At 35.2% G+C, this 22,075-nt stretch overlaps 1 pseudogene; it reads right to left on the bottom strand.

Annotated features, from left to right (window-relative positions):
- Positions 1-283: 283 nt before the first annotated feature.
- Positions 284-22,075, bottom strand: part of LOC133081820 (sodium/hydrogen exchanger 2-like) — a 37,386-nt pseudogene continuing 15,594 nt past the window's right edge.

Below are 22,075 nucleotides of genomic sequence, written 5' to 3'. Positions count from 1 at the left end.
TATTTCATTAAGCTTTGTTCACCACTGTATGCTAAACAATGCAGCCTGTGGTACTCAAAGAAATGTTCTCCATTTTATCTAAGCTCTTCTTCATATTTTCCCAGGAGGTTATGCAAAGAAAGACAACTGTGCTTGAAAGGGAAGGAACTTTAAATAATTCTGTAATTTTTTTTGTGATATCTCATTAAACAAATGAAGACACACAAACATGCACAAACACATGGGTGTGCACACATACACACACACACACTTACAGAAAAGATGTACTAGATGGTGTGTATATTCACTGGCCTGCTTCTGCTAGCTCAATGGCGTATTTTCTTTCAAGCTTTTCATAAAGAAGCACAATGCTTGATTTGGGCTGGTCATATTCTCTGAGCAAAATCTTCTGCAGATACTTGCTGTTGAAATACTCCAATCTGTTCAAGAAGCATATAAAATAAAAATTCCAAAAAATTACTGCCATTTTTTTCAGTACTTTTATACTCTAGCTAGAAGGTCTCAGAACTGGTTCACCCACTGTCTATTCCAAATGTGCTTTGTTTAAATGGAAAAAATAATCTATGGTGTAAAAAGAAAATAACTTATAAGAAATTTTTACTTAATTTCAAATACGTCTTTATTAGGAAACTGAAGTTTTAGGTTTATCCCATTAATGTCAACCAAGCCAAGGGAAACACAGACTATGAAGATAAAACCTTTGCACCAAAGACAGAAATATTGGCCAAGTAGGGTCTATATTTCAGAGAAGGCCATTGAAGGAAGAGGGCTTATATAGTTTATTTCAATGAATGGGAAAAGGAATAGAACAACTGTGTTAAATGTTTGCTTAGGGAATCTGAATTTAAACTCACACAGTAAACTCACAAAATGAAAAATAAATCATGTTAAACCACAGTTTCACAACACCTGAGTGAAAATGTTCAGCTAAATATAAATTTATGGTCAATAAGTTCATATTTTAAAAAACATGCACCATAATCTTGAATACTTTCCTGAGGTCTACTTCTTTTTCAATTGTTTACATATTAAAAGGCACTTTCTCTGCATTCTTATTCTATAAAACAGAAAAATTGGAAACACTCATAATGCCTAACAATATAAAGTGGTTAATTAAGTGCACTACAATTCCTTCATGTCAGGGAATATTTTAAAACCATTTAAAATGATTTTCATTAAGAGTTTTAACAATTTGTCAAAATGTGTGTAACTATTCTAAGTGAAAAAGAAAAGCAAAATTATATATATATGGTATGAGCATAATAATAAAAAATTAAGCATAGGAAAAAAGACTGGGAAGTAAACCAAGTGATTGTTACTTAAGAATAAGACGATATTTTCTACTTTTCTGCATTTTTAACATTTAAAACAACAAATCATATTTTACTTCTATAAAGGGAAAAATAAACTGTATTACATTTTTAAAAAAAAGCACTTTCTGATGTTCCAGGAGTCCAAGGCCACCTTGACTCTATGCTCAAGTTGTCAACCTGAAATTGGCTCAGGAAAACAATAGGTGGCAGTATCAGAAAAACAAAACAAAAAAACTGTAGAATGTTAAATAGCAATTTTTATCAATGAAAAAAATCGGACCCAGAAATGTATGGAGCTCAGTAGAGATACTATTTTAGAGGAAGAGGATATTTGTGAGAATAGGTGAGAGCAAAAGGAAGAAGAAGGAAAGGAGATGACCCAAATCTATGTAACCATGAAGTTTTTTTTTTTTTTACATCTGTATTGGAGTATAATTGTTTTACAATGGTGTGTTAGTTTCTGCTTTATAACAAAGTGAATCAGTTATACATATACATATATCCCCATATCTCTTCCCTCTTTCGTCTCCCTCCCTCCCGCCCTCCCTATCCCACCCCTCTAGGTGGTCACAAAGCACCGAGGTGATCTCCCTGTGCTATGCGGCTGCTTCCCACTAGCTATCTATTTTACATTTGGTAGTGTATATATGTCCATGCCACTCTCTCACTTTGTCCCATCTTACCCTTCCCCCTCCCCATATCCTCAAGTCCATTCTCTAGTAGGTCTGCGTCTTTATTCCTGTCTTGCCCCTAGGTTCTTCATGAAGTTTTCAAAGTCTGTGTGTGTAGCTCTTCCACAGACAAAAGTCACTGCATAAAACCACATGGAACATAAACAGAAAGCCAAGTAATTAGCTCAAACTGTTTATTGTAAAAAATATTTAATTGTTTGGCAGTTTGAATTATCAGGAAGGACAAGACAATAAGTGTAAATAGTCCCATTCATGGTTTACATCCCTTCTCTGTGATCAAAAGCAAACATCCAAATCAAACATGTGGAAAAGACTGATTTTTGTTAGCTCTTTTGCATTTATAAGAAGGGTAAATTAATTTATTCTTTATCAGAGTTTAAAATAAACTTGCTTTGGGGGTGACCACTATTATAATTTCTCTTGGTTCTCTGACATTAACTTCACCTTAGAAAACATCTTTCCTGGATGGTGGCCTAAAAGGATGTTGACAAAATATCAACCCTACCGCTTGTGCCAAGGGTTTGCTGCTAAAACCATATCTGTTGTTTTACACAGCTCCTTCAAGGAATCTAGGCTGAAGCAGCAGATTTAATAAGGGTTGCTACCAGGGCACTTAGAAATAGATCATAATTTAGAATAGTTTAAACATTTGGATTTAAAATCTAGGACTAGATTTAATATCAACATTAAAAATATCCCTTTTATAATTCATTTAGTCATTCATTCAAAAATATTTATTGGGTACTTACTATGTGGAAGGAACTTTTCTAAGTGCTGCAGTTACAGAACTTAGTGCAGACGAGGTCTCTGCCCTTATGCCACTTACATTTTAGTTGGAGAGAAACATACAATAAGAATAATGATATATTTATATGAATTATATTTTTTCAAATTAAAATAAAATTTTATTTAATAAACAAGATAAGACATTAAAATATTAGAGAGTTATATGTTATTCAGATAATTACGGTACATTGATATAATAGAGAATGATTGAGTAGTAAGGGAAGAACTCTTTGAGGAAATGAAATTTTAGCCAAGGCTTAAATGACATGAAGGTACTAGGCATGCAAAGATCAGGTAGAAGAGCATTCCAGACAGATGGAACATTACATAAAGGCTTTAAGTTAGAAATGTGCTGAACTTAATGTGTTAGGAAGGACAACATGGCTACAGTGTAGTATGTGGCAGAGAGAATAGAATGAGATGTGGAAGAAAGCTAACAGTAGCCAGATTTGTAAACTGAGGTAAAAAGTTTGGATATTTTTTAAGTGACAAGATAATAGAAACTTTAATTAGGATAGTAACATGATCTGATGTAAAATCCCTTTCTCTGGAACTGGGCATAATATCCCCTACCCCCCAATAAAGGAGGTCCTGAGAATTTTATGGCACACAATTTAGTTTTGGGGTCTGGACTTGGCATCAGTCATGTCCTTCATGATAAAAAGAAAAAGAAAGATCTTTGTTTTTTAGCTGTCATCCTTTTTATAATATGTGGATGAATAAATCTCAACTATACCCAAGAGAAACATACAGAAAGAGATATAGGCTCACTTCCACTTTTCTATACATGTACACAAGCATACTTTTGGCAAATTCTCACTTATCTTTCCATTAATATTGTCCCCAGTGTCCCGATATGTCTTCTATGCCAGCCAGCAAATGATCAAATAACTGAAATAGAACAAAACATATGTCTAAATATACAGTATGCATGAGGAACTTGGTCAATTACTACCAAATAAAAGAATCCCTCAAAAGTGTCTTCAAAATTGTTGATTTCATCCCACTTGCTTATTTTTTTAATCTTAAGCTCTTTTCAGGGTAAGCTAAAAAGGAGCATCTATATTTATATGTAAGAATATTTGCAGTAATTCTAGTATAAGCATTGGAGACACTCCATTTAAAACTGAAAATGCACATATCAATCAGTATCATATGATAGATTCATTCATCTATTAAAAATCTGGGCGTGGTAAAAATGAAGGAAATAAAAGTAGTAAAAGGCATGGCCCTTGCCCTTGAAGGACGTAGAACCAAATTGAAGAGGCAAGACTTAAAGAAGTGGACAGGGATCAAAGCACGTGCATGATAATACAGTTCAAACTTGGCATGTGTACATGTATAAATGCAACAAGAAAAGGAAAATTTAAGAAAGAAATAGAAAAAGATGGAGTTAGAGAAGGCTTATATGAAAATGTGCATTGTGAGCTGGCCCTGAAGAAATGGGGTTACATATGGAAAAAATAAATCATTCTATGTAATGGGAACATTGTGAGTAAAATGTATGGGAGAAAACAAGGAACTATATAAGGGATTTATGAGAAAAAGAAGGTTGGATAGATGTAGGTCAAGGGTGGGGAAGAGAAAATAGTTAACAAAGGACTTTAAATACTAAGATTAAAAGTTTAATTTGACATAACATCACAAAAAATAACCTGAATATATTTATGAGGAAATAATAAACCCAATTTGAGTGATATTCTACAAAGTAACTTCATGCACTTTTCAAAAATGCCAGTGTCATAAAAAACAACAAAATGCTGAAAAATAGTTTTAGATTAAAGGTAACTAAAAAGATATGAGAACTAAATGCAATGTATGATCCTAGATCAGGAGAAAAATGCTATAAAAACATTATTGGGACACTTGGAAAAATTTTGAATATGGAGTTATATTAGATTACACTATTGTTTCAGTTTTAAGCTTTCTGAATTTGATAAAAAATTGTGATTATGTACTAGAATGTCCTTTTACTTAGGAAATATTAATACATGCTGAAATATTTAGCAGTGAATAGTCAGCTGTCTACAACTTAATCTCAAATGATTCAGCAAATGACAATAATAATATATACATATATAGACAGAGAGTGGTAAAGCAAAGATGGCAAAGGTTACATTGAATCCAGGTAGAGGGTATATACATATTCATTGAACTATCTTTGAAATCTGTATGCTTGACATTTTTAAAATAAAAAGTTGGAAAAAAGAAAATAAAGTTTGACTCCATCCTATAAATTGGTTAAATAAATTAAATTATGTCTTATCAATATAATATATATTATACAGTCATTAAAAGTCATCCATATGGTAGAAATAATACAGTAAAAATATGATTTCCCCCCAAAATAGCCTAAAAAATGTAATTACATTATAATAAAAATCCCAACATATGTTTTTTCTACAAAATGGGCAATCAAGTATTAAAATTTGAAGAAAAGAACATAAAAAGTTGAATTAGTCATGCTTATCTGTACACATTCTTAGGCACATAGTTATTAATAAAACTTAAGTGTTTTATGTGTAGAAAGCCATTACATGTGCTGAAAACGTATCTCAGAAAATTATGAACTGTGCCACATTGAAGTTAGAAGCAAGGTAGACAAGCTAGCTCTTCTCTTTGACTAAAATTCCCAGAGTTTTTTTCCACATTAATAAATCTAAGGGTATCTTGAAATCATTCTTAACATTCTCTATATTTCAATGCTACCGTTGTTATATTTTATAAAAGCCCACTTAGGATAAGCAACAATTCAAATTCTATTTCTATAAGATAAAACCAAGTGATATAGATTTCACATCTTTAAATTTCTCTGAACTTCTCCTTACTTCTAATGTAGAAATGAGTCATTTTCTTCTAAACTCTGTGTAATTTTGAAACCCTATTTCAAAGAGTATATTTTGAAATTTGAATATGGAAATTTTTAACTTTCGCAATCCTTGATGGTACAAAAAAAATCTCCACCAAAGACTAAAATACCCCAAGAAAAATTTTCCAACTACATAAGGATTACACAGGTCAACTTATAAGCAATTGCTTTATGATATCAAATAGAGAATTAACTAAGTTACTGGATAATTTAGTCTAATATTAAGAATTAATATGTTAAACAAACCAAAAAATGTTATAATTTGGAGTAAAATAACTCATAATTCATAGATTATTCAACCTGGATAGGACTTCAGAGATCATTTAAACAGTCATTTAAATTTACTGATTAGGAAACCAAGGTCACAAAAAAGTTAAAAGACTTTTCTAAGATAATGAGGGAAGCTGGATAGTAACAGAGCAAATGCTAGAATTCAGACTTCCATTGTTCTTACCTCTTACCAGAAGAACTGACTTATTGATTTTCAAATTAAAGATTGTCACAATATAACAAATACCTGTTTAGAATTCATAAAATCACGTCTCCTTTTATTAGAGAAATTCAAGTATAAGAAGACCTAACATGTAAGGACCTAATATACAAGGGTTAGTTCCAGTCAACAAAATGACCTACATGATGTATAGACATCTTACCCGAATGAGAATTTGTTCACTCACAGTTGGAGAGGTCTCTCTTCTAGTCACATCTAATAAGTCAACAAGAGGATGAATGGCCATCCCCTACAAAATGAAAAACAGAAAGCTGAATTTCTTTCATATGAAATTAGTGCTTGAATATTTCCCTGGTGTGTGTGTCTGTGTGTGTCTATCTGTCTGCGTGTCTGTGTGTCTATGTGTGGGTGCATATGCACATATCTCTTAATCTGGCCATGATAGGAATTTAGAATATTCTCTTAAAATTCAGAGGGACCATTGGTCTAACACCAGAGAGATGTGTTGTGGTTTTCTCTCACAAAGATCAATGGGGAATATATATATGTATTGTTTACAAATATGTGGGTCATTTAATAAATCCTAAAAAAAATCTACCACTATATTTCAAAAACAGAAAGAAGTAGTCAAATCACAGAGCCAAAGTGCTGCAAGAGATTTTCATTTCAATTATTGCCAAATACCTCAGGTATATCATTTAGTCTTTATTATTCATCATCCATTATATATGGGATTACAATTCTCTCCACATGTTACTTTAAATTTTTCTTAAGAGGGATAATAAAAGAAGCAAACACTCTATATTAATAACTATTCATCGAGTTGTGCCACAATATTTATTGAACATGTATTATTGCCAAATTCTATATTAGGCACTGGAGTTACAGTGGGAAAGTAAAGTCGAAAGGGCCCACAGCCTTATGGAGGCTACAGTGTAGTATGTCTCAGGGAGAGAGCCATTAGTTTAGTAATTGCACTAATGAATGAACAACTACAACTTGAGATAAGTGTTCTGAAGGAAATGAAGCTGGTTTATGACAGAGTAACACAGTTTAAATTGAAGGATAAGTTTTTCCTAAGCTAAAGCCTGAAGGATGAGCAGACTTTAGCTATATGAAGGGGAAAGAACCATTCCTGGCTGAGAGAATAATAGCACTGATAACGCCCCTTGGCATGGCATATTAGAGAAAATGAAAACCTTGTGTAGTTGGGTTGTAGAGTACAAGGGAGATCATATTATTATTAAGACTAGAGAGAGAGGTTGGGGTTAGACAATGCAAAGCTTTCCAGGCTGTGTTAACCATTTTTTAAAAATTCTAAGACTAATTGAAAATTGAAATGGCTTGACCAGATTTGTGCTTTAAAAAGATAACTAGCTTCAGTGTGGAAAAAGTGTTGAAAATGAGCCATAATGGATATGAGGAGACTGTTTAGGAGACCGTTTTTTGTATTCCATGTTAGAGATGGTGATAGCTTAGACAAAGATGATGGCAGAGCGGATACAAAGAAACTGACTTAGTGACCAAATAGACATAAAAAAGGACAGTATGACAGAAAGGATGACACTAAGATTCCATGCTTGAGCAAAAGGAGTAGAGGATGGTAACACTAATCTAAATTAGGACGACTAAAGGTAGGAACCAGATTGGCAGGGAAAATCAAAAGTTCAATTTTAAACATACAAAACTTAAGATCCCTGTGAGATAGCCAAGTGAGGGTGTCAAGAAAACAGTATGTCCTAGAACTCAGATATTTAGGCTGGAGATATAAATTCATAAGTCTTATGTATACAGTCAGTAAATGAAGCCGTTATGTGGGTATGGATGAAATCATTAGGGAAAGAGTAAAGAGTGAGAAGAGGAAAGGCTCTACAGGAATCTTTGAGGAACTCTGATATTTAGTGATATAACAATGAGAATAAGCTTGCAAAAGAGACAGAGAAAGAGGAACCAGAGAGGTAAGAGGAAAATCAGAAAGTGAGTTGTCACAAAGCACAAAAAAGACAATATTTCAAGAAGGTGGGAGTTTGACGCATGTGGAATTCCTGTGAAAGCTCAAGTGAAATGAGGATTGCAAATGCCATTAGTAACCTTAATAAAAGAGATGGGAGCAACAAAGATTTATGAGGTCAAAAGAGAGAATTACTTTAGTTTAGTGTAGTTGTGTTGTGTTTTAAATAGGAGTGACTTGAGCCTGTTTAAAGTTGATGGGAAGGATCTAGTTGATAAGAAGAGTGTGAATATACATGAGACAAAATAAATGATTGAAAATGCAAGACAGGAAAGGAATAGATTACAGAGCATAGCTTGAGATAGGAGACCCTGGCTCTGTAATAAGAAGAAAGAAAAGGCTAGGAGCAGATGCAGTTATGTTGGGAAGTTGAAGGAGCTTCCATGGATGACTACTATAAAACAAGTTGCTCTTTGCAGAGTTCTCTTTTCTTAGTTTTGTTTTGTCTTTTTATTTTTTTATTTTTTTTTTTTAAACATCTTTATTGAAGTATAATTGCTTTACAATGGTGTGCTAGCTTCTGCTTTACAACAAAGTGAATCAGTTACACATATACATATGTTGCCATATCTCTTCCCTCTTGCATCTCCCTCCCTCCCACCCTCCCTATCCCACCCCTCTAGGTGGTCACAAAGCACCGAGCTGATCTCCCTGTGCTATGCGGCTGCTTCCCACTAGTTATCTATTTTACATTTGGTAGTGTATATATGTCCATGACACTCTCTCACCCTGTCACATCTCACCCCTCCCCCTCCCCATATCCTCAAGTCCATTCTCTAGTAGGTCTGTGTCTTTATTCCCATCTTGCCACTAGGTTCTTCATGACCTCTTTTTTTTTTTTTTTTTCCCTTAGATTCCATATATATGTGTTAGCATACTGTATTTGTTTTTCTCTTTCTGACTTACTTCACTCTGTATGACAGACTCTAACTCCATCCACCTCATTACAAACACCTCCATTTCATTTCTTTTTATGGCTGAGTAATATTCCATTGTATATATGTGCCACATCTTCTTTATCCATTCATCCGATGATGGACACCTAGGTTGCTTCCATGTCCTGGCTATTGTAAACAGAGCTGCAATGAATATTTTGGTACATGACTCTTTCTGAATTATGGTTTTCTCAGGGTATATGCCCAGTAGTGGGATTGCTGGGTCATATGGTAGTTCTATTTTTAGTTTTTTAAGGAACCTCCATACTGTTCTCCATAGTGGCTGTATCAATTTACATTCCCACCAACAGTGCAAGAGTGTTCCCTTTTCTCCACACCCTCTCCAGCATTTATTGTTTGTAGATTTTTTGATGATGGCCATTCTGACTGGTGTGAGATGATACCTCATTGTAGTTTTGATTTGCATTTCTCTAATGATTAATGATGTTGAGCATTCTTTCATGTGTCTGTTGGCAATCTGTATCTCTTCTTTGGAGAAATGTCTATTTAGGTCTTCTGCCCATTTTTGGATTGGGTTGTTTGTTTTTTTGTTATTGAGCTGCATGAGCTGCTTGTAAATCTTGGAGATTAATCCTTTGTCCGTTGCTTCATTTGCAAATATTTTCTCCCATTCTGAGGGTTGTCTTTTGGTCTTGTTTATGGTTTCCTTTGCTGTGCAAAAGCTTTTAAGTTTCATTAGGTCCCATTTGTTTATTTGTGTTTTTATTTCCATTTCTCTAGGACCTGGGTCAAAAAGGATCTTGCTGTGACTTATGTCATACAGTGTTCTGCCTATGTTTTCCTCTAAGAGTTTGATAGTGTCTGGCCTTACACTTAGGTCTTTAATCCATTTTGAGTTTATTTTTGTGTATGGTGTTAGGGAGTGTTCTAATTTCATACTTTTACATGTACCTGTCCAATTTTCCCAGCACCACTTATTGAAGAGGCTGTCTTTTCTCCACTGTATATGCTTGCCTCCTTTATCAAAGATAAGGTGACCATATGTGCGTGGGCTTATCTCTGAGCTTTCTATCCTGTTCCATTGATCTATATTTCTGTTTTTGTGCCAGTACCAAACTGTCTTGATTACTGTAGCTTTGTAATATAGTCTGAAGTCAGGGAGCCTGATTCCTCCAGCTCCATTTTTCGTTCTCAAGATTGCTTTGGCTATTCGGGGTCTTTTGTGTTTCCATACAAATTGTGAAATTTTTTGTTCTAGTTCTGTGAAAAATGCCAGTGGTAGTTTGATAGGGATTGCATTGAATCTGTAGATTGCTTTGGGTAGCAGAGTCATTTTCACAATGTTTATTCTTCCAATCCAAGAACATGGTATATCTCCCCATCTGTTTGTATCATCTTTAGTTGCTCTTTGCAGAGTTCTCTTTTCTTAGTTTTGTTTTGTCTTTTTAAACAAAAGTATGGTTGAATGAAAAGTAAGAGAAGTTGATATTTGCTCTAACATTTACATGTGGGAACAAGGACTTTAAGAAAGAAAGCTATCAACTGAAGTATAAAACATGAGGTGGAATATGGAAAAAACTGGCTGCAAATAAACAAAAAAATCTATTGCTTTCAATGAACTTCCACACTACTTAGTCATTTTCAAAACACTTTGAAAATGCATCCCCATAAGGTTTCTATTTTCACCTTATTTCAGAGATGTGGAAAGAAGCAGGTAATAATTCCCATTAATGTTAAGGTTGAAACTTAAAAGAAACTCAAGGTGTCCTAGCTCTTCATCAGCTCTTCAGCACTGTTAAATGACAAAAATGCCTTACTTTGGCCCTGGTTTCTTTAACACACCAAATGAGCATGTCACACCAAAAGCTTCCTTTACAATTTGGAACGCTGTAATTTTTTGCAAACGCATCTGAATTGCCCAAAGTCAGGGGATCGTCCTATTCACATGGTTTTCATAAGTAATTTTGTGTAATTCCCGCTTTTTAGATGACATTTGAGTTGTGCGAATCCACTATATTCATTCTGACATTTGAAAAATCATCATACAATGCTTTCATGGGATAGAACTACGTCCTTTAACAGTGTTTATCACAGGCAAAAAGCTTCCCAGTGTGAGCAGGTCTGTCTAATGACCTGGCATTTTGAAAGGCTGACTCCATATTTGCATTTTTAAACCCATCCATGCAACTCTCCATCTTCACTTAATTTAATTCATTCCATTCAGTCTACCATGGATAGATCAAAATTAATGCTTTTAAAATAAAGATGTCAAACCAACCTGACCCTGACATCTCCTCCTATAACCCATTTTATGTATTTTGTACTATTATATTCTGGTCTTTTGAAGATGTAAAATATAGGTGAGAGACAAAATTTTATTCCACATTTTGAATCTCTGTAGCATAGCTGGTTAAATGAAGTCTTGAGTAAATCAATAAAAATCATGTTTTTTAAAAAAAATGGTCTCAAGTTCAAAGCTCTACTATATATGTTCATAATTTATATTCATACTCCAAATTAACTTTTATTTACTATTTATTCATTTATTTCCTTATTTCACAGATATTTATTGCACATTTCTTTGGAGCTCACACTAGTAGACTCTGAGTATATAGTGGAGAATAAATCATATATGTTTCCTGCATTCATGGAACTCAGCCTAGTAGAGGAGACAGACATCACCCAAGTGGAGAAGAAAATAACTAAAAGATTGTTAGATAGGTAGATAGATAGATAGATAGATAGATACATACATACATACATACATATAGTGATACATTCTATGAAAGTGTTCAAAACAATAGGCCCAAAATGGAGATGCTTATACTAAGCCCCACACCATCAAAACAAGACATAGTTTAATTACAGTTTCGGCTCTCCCAGAAATAAAATCAAACGCACGTACATAGAAGGTCTGGGAAGGCTTCTCTGAGGAGGTTGTATATAGCTGAGGATTAAAGGATAAAAGGAAGACAGATATGCAAGGAACTTAAGAGATAGTGTTTTAGAGAGAAGGAATGACATTTTGGAAAACCCCAAGTTGAGAAAATGTTTGTCAAGTTTGAAGCAGTTAAAGAGGCTTTTAAAACACAGTGATCAAGAGGGAGAATGGCCCAAAAATGCGAGGCTTCAAAGGTAGACATGAGCAATATTTGTCACAGCTTATAGTCATGTTAAGTGTTTTGGAATTTATTAAAAGTTCAAAAAGAACCAATAGAAGAATTTTGGAAAGTAATAAAATTTGTGTTTTAAAAATATTGCTTTTGATTCTGTGGGGATAACAGATTGAAAGGGGAAAGGAAAATGGAAAATTTTAAGGCAGTTCAGGAAACAGATGATAGTAGCTTGGACTAAGATGATGGCAATAGTAATGGAGAATAGCATAGAGATTCTGCAAGGAGACAGATACAAGAATATTTTTGACAACACGATTTGTAAAAGCAAAAAAGAAAAAAATATCAATTGAAAGGACAATGAATAAATAAATTGGTGAATAATCATAAAATGCAGTATTGTAGAACATTGAAAATGAATGAGCTACAACTACTCACAACTGTGTGAATAAGTATTAGTAATAAAATGTTAATAGACGAAAAAATTCCAGAAGGCTACATGCAATACATACACATACACACCCCCCCACATACACACCCCCCCACATACACACTTTCATAAAGTTAGAAAACAATTTAAACTGATCAATATATTGTTTATGTGTGTGTCTATGTGTGTAATATGTGATTTCAAAAACTATTTTTTAAAAGACAAGAGATTGGTAAATGATTCATTCAGTATGTCAGTTACCTATGAGAGAGTGAGAGATGAAAGAAAACAGGATAGGAATGCATTGCACGGGTTATTGTTAACTTTCTCAAATTTAGTGCTGGGCTCACAACTGTTAGAAGTATTAAATTAAAGATTGAAAGAATGAATGAATTAATAAATAAATGCCATGTATGGGCCAATGATTCTAGTGTGTCATAAATCAAAATATTTATTAATACAATTTTGTATATCTAGAAACTTTTTAAAAGTCAAATACATATACTGAAGATCTATTTTGGAGTTAGAAACCACAGGGTTTGAAGTGAAGGATAAGTAAAAGGAAATAATCAAAGATGTATTCTACATTTCTAGCCTTAGTAAATGGATGGATATCAGAGCCATTTACTAAGACAGAAGCAAAACATGAAAATCAGATTTATCCTTTGTAGATATATTGCCTGTGTGGATGAAAACAAATGTTGCCTTCCATTCCCATAGACAATGAATGTTGCCTGCCATCAAGCCATCAGCCACTGCAGCTACCCCCAAATGTATGCCCTGAGGGGAATTCAGGATGGAGAAAAACAGGACAGTGGCCCTAGAAAGTTAAGATGCATATCTAAGGAATAATTTCAATGAGCTCAGACCCTTGCATCTTCCCATACATAGAAAAAGCACTAAAATCATTAACTTGAGATGTCTGCTTTTTGTGATTAGCAGTAATGTTTTGATGTTTGACTACATTTTTTTTCAGCAAAAACTCCTATATATCTTGGCTTCTCTCTTACCTCTTTGAAATAGTTCCTCAGAGCTATCTGAGAGGCTGTTCCCAGGCTATAGTCCTCAGTAAGGTGCCCAAATAAAACATAACTCACAACTTTTAGGTTGTGCTTTTTTTTTTTCTGTTAACAGCTGTGATATTCTTGTGAGACATCCAAGTGGAAGTATGAAGTAACAGTTGAATGTAAACGTCTAGATCTCAGAGTAGATAGCTGGACTACAGGTAAACAGAAGTCATCAGAATTTATACTGCATTTGAAGCCATGAAAATGAATATAAACACCTAATAAAAAAGTATAGGGAGAACAGAATATTCAGGATCTAATACTGGAGAACCCTTACATTTAGAGACCCAATAGAAAAGGATCAGCCTGCAAAGATGTCTATGAAATGACCAGAAAGACAGAAACACTAGCAGGGTATGATGTCAAAAAAAGCAAAAAAAAAAAGTATTTCAAGAAAGAAGTAGCCCACTGTATAAAACTGTGCTGACAAGTTTCATAATGTTAGGACAAAAGAATGTGTCCTAACTTGGCACTAAGGACGCCAGCAGAGACATTTTGGCAAGAATAATTTTGGTGGAACAGTGAGGGCAGAATCCAAATTGTAGTTAAGTGAAACTGACAAGCTGACACAGCATGTGAAGATAAATTTCTTGAGTGTGCTCAGTCATAGTAACAATAAAAATAATACCTTATAAACACAAAATGCTTTTAAACTTATATTATTATTTGATCTTTATAACAAAACAGCCCTGAAAGATAGGTCCTGTATCCTCTTTCTACAAAAAAAAAAGATACTGAGTAATCAGTAAAATGTCCAAGATAGAAAGCTCATCTGGAATAACGTTGTGAATAGCACCCAGGTCTTCTGATTTTAACTCTAGTCCTCTTTTCCCCTCAAGAAGAACAAAGGGGTAAAAATGGCCAGATCACTACAGAGCATGTCCAGTGTATCACAGAAAAAAATTGAAAGACATGTTCTACTGATGGTGGACCAGGCACTCATTTGCTTGAAGCACATCATGGCAATTTTATCAATCTCCAATAAGTAAAATATAACATTGTACTTTGGGTTTTTTTTTTCCCCCCAATGGGTCTTAATTCTTAAACAAAATTTAAATTTCTGAAAATATTTTAACCACTAGATGGTGTTAGAATGACATGAGACATTATTTTACAATCTGTCTACAATTGCAATCATCCAACAATACCTCCCTAAAACACCTAAACTCCCCAATCATGGTCTTAAATGGATTACAGTATTAATCAATGGGAAAATGTAAATATCAAATGATGAAGTCTCTAGGAGTAAGATGCATTTGAACAACTGGAAGAAATGCAAAATTAAAGGAGAACATGAGTGTTACTGATATATTATCAGAGACATTAAGAATTCTAAAAGATATAGGAATTGAAAGTTAATTCTTTAAAATGACTTTGCATTTTGAAGTAACATTGCGCTACATGACACATATTAAAGTGAAAATCAGTTAGTGCTTAGATAAAAACACAATTTGATTCGGGACTGGTTTAATACAATTCATTAAGTTTTAAATGAGAAGAAAATAAATGTTCAACCTTAATCAGTCATTTACAAACAAAATAAAACAAAACAAGAAATTCAAAGCCTAAGGAATGATCTCACCCATTCTAGAGAAATAATTATTTTGTTTAAGGGAAGCCTGCCAGATTCACATCTTCTGACTTGTCTTATTCCACCACACACACACACATACAAATATCCACCATCATTATGCTCGTTAAAACATTTTAGCCAAAATTTGAAATACTATCTCATTAAGTTGCTGAATAGGTTTTTAGACATTTTTTCAATATTCTTTTGTCCAGCTTTATAAAACTGAAGTGAAATGGCAATTAGAGGGAAATGGTGATATGGAGAGGATAAAGAGATAATTCAAGAGAAAAGCTGCCTTAGAATGAAACTCCTAAAGCATTTTATTTATTTCCTCTTCTGTTCTCAACCTCAACCTTACCTTTTTAAGTAGCTAAAATGCAGTCTTTGTTGTAAAGCTATTGGTGTCAACCACTTGAATAAATGTCAATTCTTCTATTCCCCTATTGATTTAAAAATAAATCCCATCTCAAGTTTTGCAAATGTTCTGTTTGAGTTATGGTAGAGACTATTTCACATGCTATAATTGTCTCTCCTAAATATACACTCATTTCAAGTTCCTGAAAGAGAATGTTGGCCCATTCATATCCATCTAAGTGGAAGGTTTCAAATTGCACTACTTTGTTTTGTTTACCTGAACAATAACGGTAAAGAGGATAACGACTGTGGTTGCTGTAATGAAGAGCTTCTTTCTGGAAAACTCTGGGAGCAGAAAAACAAGGGAGAAACAGATTGCTCCCCTCAGTCCTCCATAGGCTATAATAAATTGGTCCTTTCTGGTGACTGTATTCATACGACATTTGTTCACGAAGAAAGTCAGCACAAGAACTCCTAAATTTTCCAATAAGTAGAATACTTGAGTAATCAACAGAAGGAAAATGCTACAAACGTGTTATAATAAATTAGTGTTAAACTAGATTTGAATTCTAAGGATTTGTGATGAATAGTTTAAAAGCCTAAACTAACTAAACTATTTAAAGGTTTATTTCCTCAGAGAGATTTCTTTAAATAGTTACATTTTATTTTGGTTGTGCTTTGGTTTTTCCTTTGATTTTTCTGTTTTTTAGGATGAAAGCAGTGCAATTCCCTTCCTTAGGCCCATGTGGACTAATCTGGGGCATTCTGCAAAAATAGTCTCTACAAACAGAATATAACTTTCTCTTCAGTCTTATAAATACTAGTGAGGTGACCCAAGCTGGTGAACTAAAAGTTAAGTAATGTGACCTGTGCTGGTTTTCATCTTTGATGAGCCAGGATTCCATGTTCTTCAAGGCTTTAAAAAAAGTTTTTTTTTTTCCTCCTGTCACCCAGAGTCTAGAGTTCTGAGACTCAAGCCTCAGCCAAAGCTTTTTACTCCTCACATTTGTCTGTAGTCTCAAAAATGAACCTTAACCACAAGAGAAGTGCTTGCTCATGTACTAGTACTATTTGAAGGGCACCAGTTAAACCTTTGTCCCATAGATCTTACTCCCAGTGATTATGTTTCAAACATCTTATTGTGAATGAGTTTATCAGATAATTTACTTCAAGACCAGAAAGAGAATGCAAGGTTACTTGACAGATGGGCTGAAAGTGGGGATTCTTACACAAAATTTGAGCTGAAATAAGTTGGCTAACAGACAATTTAGCCAAAATTGATTTGTTTGGAAAAAATATATATATGGCAATTTGGAGAGCCGTGGGAGTAGTCTGGCAGCCTCTGTATATGACTAAGAATTTTGGTCCATATTTCTGTTTTTAAAAACATTTTAATTCAATTTAAATATTTTACACAGTGCCAGAAAACGAAAACTTAGTCAAACTATTAGAGCAGTATGATTAAAATAATTGAGAGCTAAATCCACTGAAAATTTTAGATATTTTAATTTTCTTTTAAAAACTAAGTTTCTTTACCTTTTAATTTTCTTTCTTATTACTACAAAAGCAAAGGAAGCTCTTAGAGAAAAATACAAATATGCAAAGGAAGCATATAGCACCCATAACCCCACCCATCCAGAGAGAAAATTATTGCTATCACTTTCGAACAAAACCTTCCAAAGCCACACATGACTTTATATTATTATTTTTCTAATAATAACTACTTCCCCACTGTTGAACATTTAAGTTGTTCCAATACTGCCTAAACATATATAATCAAATTTCTAATCATTCTTATGCTGTATTAAAATTACCAGAACTCAAAGCTAGTGACAGGATATTCATTTTAGGCCAAATTACCATTTGGCTAAATGGAAATTCATCCAGAATAGTTTGAGTCAAACTGCATTTTGGCTGGCTTAGGTGTATTGCTTCAGCAATATTGACATATTGCCAGAATGCTGACTTTTCAGTTTTGTTTATTATTCATCCTAAGTGGGTCCCCAAACCAAAAGAATGAGAATATTCTACAGAAATCTTCTAACTTAACAGAATTGCAAATAAATATATCATTTAATATGGCTAAAATCCAAAGGGAAAAAATTCCTAGCCTCATATGGTCTGTATTCAGCTCATCTTTCCTCTGTATATCTAGGCACAAAATTAAGATAAATTGTGATGCCAGACTCTTTTAAGAGGTACAGATACCTCATTGACTATCTTATGATAAGGATCTTTTTCCTTTTCTCATACCAGATGTAGTGGTTATCTACACATTATAATTTAGAAATCAAATGGTATTGGAAAGAGGATTTGTTTCATCTCATGAATTTTCACACGAAACTATACATACAAATCTATAGAAATCTTGGCATTCGTCTTTAACATTTGCTCTTGCTAGGTCTTAACATATTACTACTCTTCTTTTTTTCAATTGAAGTATAGTTGATTTACAGTGTTGTGTTAGTTTCTGGTATACAGCAAAGTGATTCAGTTATATGTATATATATATATATATATATATATATATATATATATATATATATATATATATATATTGTTTTTCATATCCTTTTCCATTATGGTTTATTACAGGATATTGAATATAGTTCCCTGTACTATACAGTAGGACCTTCTTGTTTATCTATTTTATATATAGTAGTTTGTATCTGCTAATCCCAATCCCTCCCCTATCCCTTTTCTATGTCCATGAGTATATTTTGTAAAGAAGATCATTTGTATCATATTTTAGATGATACATACAAATGATATCATATGGCATTTGTCTTTCTCTTTATGATTTACTAAACTTAGTATGATAATCTCTAAACCAATCAATGTTGCTGCTGGAGGCAGTAGAGGGGGATATTACTGGAGCAAGTGCACACTCCTCAGTTGTGCCCAAGGAGTCAAAAGACCTGTATGCAGAATACTATAAGACACTGATGAAAGAAATTAAAGATGATACATACAGATGGAGAGATAGACCATGTTCTTGGATTGGAAGAATAACATTGTGAAAATGACTATACTACCCAAAGCAATCTACAGATTCAATGAAATCCCTATCAAACTACCACTGACATTTTTCACAGAACTAGAACAAAAAATTTCACAATTTGTATGGAAACACAAAAGACCCTGAATAGCCAAAGCAATCTTGAGAACGAAAAATGGAGCTGGACCAATCAGGCTCCCTGACTTCAGACTATACTACAAAGCTACAGTAATCAAGACAGTATGGTACTGGCACAAAAACAGAAATATAAATCAAGGGAACAGGATAGAAAGCCCAGAGATAAACCCACACACATATGATAACCTTATTTTTGATAAAGCAGGCAAGAATATACAATGGAGAAAAGACAGGTTCTTCAATAAGTGGTGCTGGGAAAACTAGACAGCTACATGTAAAAGAATGAAATGAGAAAACTCCCTAACACCACAGACAAAAATAAACTCAAAATGGATTAAAGACCTAAATGTAAGGCCAGACACTAAAACTCTTAAAGGAAAACAAGCACTCTATGACATGACTCACAGTAAGATCCTTTTTGACCCACCTCCTAGAGAAATGGAAATAAAAACAAAAATAAACAAATGGGACCTAATGAAACTTAAAAGCTTTTGCAGAGCAAAGGAAACCATAAACAAGACCAAAAGACAACCCTCAGAATGGGAGAAAATATTTGCAAATGAAGCAACTGACAAAGGATTAATCTCCAAAATTTACAAGCAGCTTATGCAGCTCAATATCAAAAAAACAAACAACCCAATCCTAAAATGAGCAGAAGACTTAAATAGACATTTCTCCAAAGAAGACATACAGATGGACAACAAACACATGAAAAGATGCTCAACATCACTAATTACTAGAGAAATGCAAATCAAAACTGCAATGCAGTATTACCCTGACACCAATCACAATGGCCATCATCAAAAAATCTACAAACAATAAATGCTGGAGAGGGTGTGGAGATAAGGGAACCCTCTTACACTGTTGGTGGGAATGTAAATTGATACAGCCACTATGGAGAAGAGTATGGAGGTTCTTTAATAAACTAAAAATAGAGTTACCATACTATCCAGCAATCCCACTCCTGGGCATATACCCTGAGAAAACCATAGTTCAAAAATATACATGCACCCCAATGTTCATTGCAACACTATTTGCAATAGCCATGACATGGAAGCAACCTAAATGCCCATCAACAGATGAATGGATAAAGAAGATGTGGTACATATTTATAATGGAATATTGCTCAGCCATAAAAAGGAACAAAAGTGTGTCATTTGCAGAGACATGGATGGACATAGAGACTGTCATACAGAGCAAAGTAAGTCAGAAAGAGAAAAACAAATAGCATATATTAACGCATATATGTGGAATCTAGAAGAATGGTATAGGTGATCTATTTGCAAAGCAGAGATAGAGACTCAGACATAGAGAACAAACTTATGGATACCAAGGGGGATAAGGGGGGTGGGATGAATTGGGAGATTGGGATTGACATATATACACTACTATATATGAAATAGATAACTAATGAGAATCTACTGTATAACACAGGGAACTCTATTCAGTGTTCTGTGGTGACCTAAATGGGAAAGAAATCCAAAAATGAGGGGATATATGTATACATATAGCTCATTCACTTTGCTGTACAGCAGAAACTAACACAACATTGTAACACTACTATACTCCAATAAAAATTCATTTTAAAAAAAATCTAAAAATAATTGGGCATCAAAAGCCTTAAGTGAGATATAGGAGAGGAGAAGATGGCAGAAGAGTAAGACGCGGAGATCACTTTCCTCCCCACAGATACATCAGAAATACATCTACACGTGGAGCTACTCCTATAGAACACCCACTGAACGCTGGCAGAAGACTTCAGACCTCCCAAAAGGCAAGAAACTCCCCACGTACCTGGTTAGGGCAAAAGAAAAAAGAAATAACAGAGACAAAAGAATAGGGACAGGACCTGCACCAGTGGGAGGGAGCTGTGAAGGAGGAAAGGTTTCCACACCCTAGGAAGCCCCTTCACGGGCGGAGACTGCGGGTGGCAGAGGGGGGAAGCTTTGGAGCCACGGAGGAGAGCACAGCCACAGGGGTGTGGAGGGCAAAGCAGAGAGATTCCCGCACAGAAGAGCGGTGCTGACCAGCACTCACCAGCCCAAGAGGCTTGTCTGCTCACCTGCCGGGGCAGGCGGGGATGGGAGCTGAGGCTCAGGCTTCAGTCGGATCCAGGGAGAGGACTGGGGTTGGCGGCCTGAACGCAGCCTGAAGGGGTTAGCGCACCACAGCTAGCTGGGAGGTAGTCCTGGAAAATGTCTGGAGCTGCCGAACAGGCAAGAGACTTTTTCTTGCCTCTTTGTTTCCTGGTGGGCGAGGAGAGGGGATTAAGAGCGCCGCCTAAACGAGCTCCAGAGATGGGCGCGAGCTGCGTCAGTCAGCGAGGACCCCAGAGACGGGCATGAAACGCTAAGGCTGCTGCTGCCGCCACCAAGAAGCCTGTATGCAAGCACAGGTCACTCTCCACACCTTCCCTCCCGGGAGCCTGTGCAGCCCGCCACTGCCAGGGTCCCGTGATCCAGGGACAACTTCCCCGGGAGAATGCACAGCGCACCTCAGGTTGGTGCAACGTCATGCTTGCCTCTGCCGCCGCAGGCTCGCCCCACACTCTGTGCCCCTCCCTCCCCCCTGGCCTGAGCAAGCCAGAGGCCCCGAAGCAGCTGCTCCGTTAACCCTGTCCAGCTTGAGCGAAGAACAGACACCCTCAGGCGTCCTACACGCAGAGGCGGGTCCAAATCCAAAGCTGAAACCCGGGAGCTGTGCAAACAGAGAAGAGAAAGGGAAATCTCTCCCAGTAGCCTCAGGAGCAGCGGATTAAATCTCCACAATCAACTTGATTTACCCTGCATCTGTGGAATACCTGAATAGACAACGAATCATCTCAAATTGAAGAGGTGGACATTGGGAGCAAGATATATTATTTTTTCCCCTTTTCCTCTTTTTGTCAGTGTGTATGTGTATCCTTCTGTGTGAGATTTTGTCTGTATAGCTTTGCTTTCACCATTTGTCCTAGGGTTCTGTCCATCCATTTTTGTTTTTTTTTTAGTTAAAAAATGTTTTTTTCTGTTTTTCTTAATAATTATTTTTATTTTTTTATTTTAATAACTTTATTTTATTTTATCCTCTCTCTTTTTTTCTTTCTAATTTTTCTCCCTTTTATTCTGAGCTGTGTGGATGAAAGGCTCTTGGTGCTCCAGCCAGGCATCAGGGTTGTGCCTCTGAGGTGGGAGAGCCAACTTCAGGACACTGGTCCACAAGAGAACTCCCAGCTCCACGTAATACCAAACGACGAAAATCCCCCAGAGATCTCCATCTCAACACCAAGACCCAGCTTCACTCAACGACCAGCAAGCTACAGTGCTGGACACCCTATGCCAAACAACTAGCAAGAAAGGAACACAGCCCCATCCATTAAGAGAGGCTGCCTAAAATCACAGCAAGGCC

The sequence above is a fragment of the Eubalaena glacialis genome, chromosome X (genome assembly GCF_028564815.1).
Source record: "Eubalaena glacialis isolate mEubGla1 chromosome X, mEubGla1.1.hap2.+ XY, whole genome shotgun sequence".
Lineage (NCBI taxonomy): Eukaryota > Metazoa > Chordata > Mammalia > Artiodactyla > Balaenidae > Eubalaena > Eubalaena glacialis.
The sequence above is the reverse complement of the archived record's forward strand: the minus strand, read 5'-3'. Positions and strand labels throughout refer to the sequence as shown.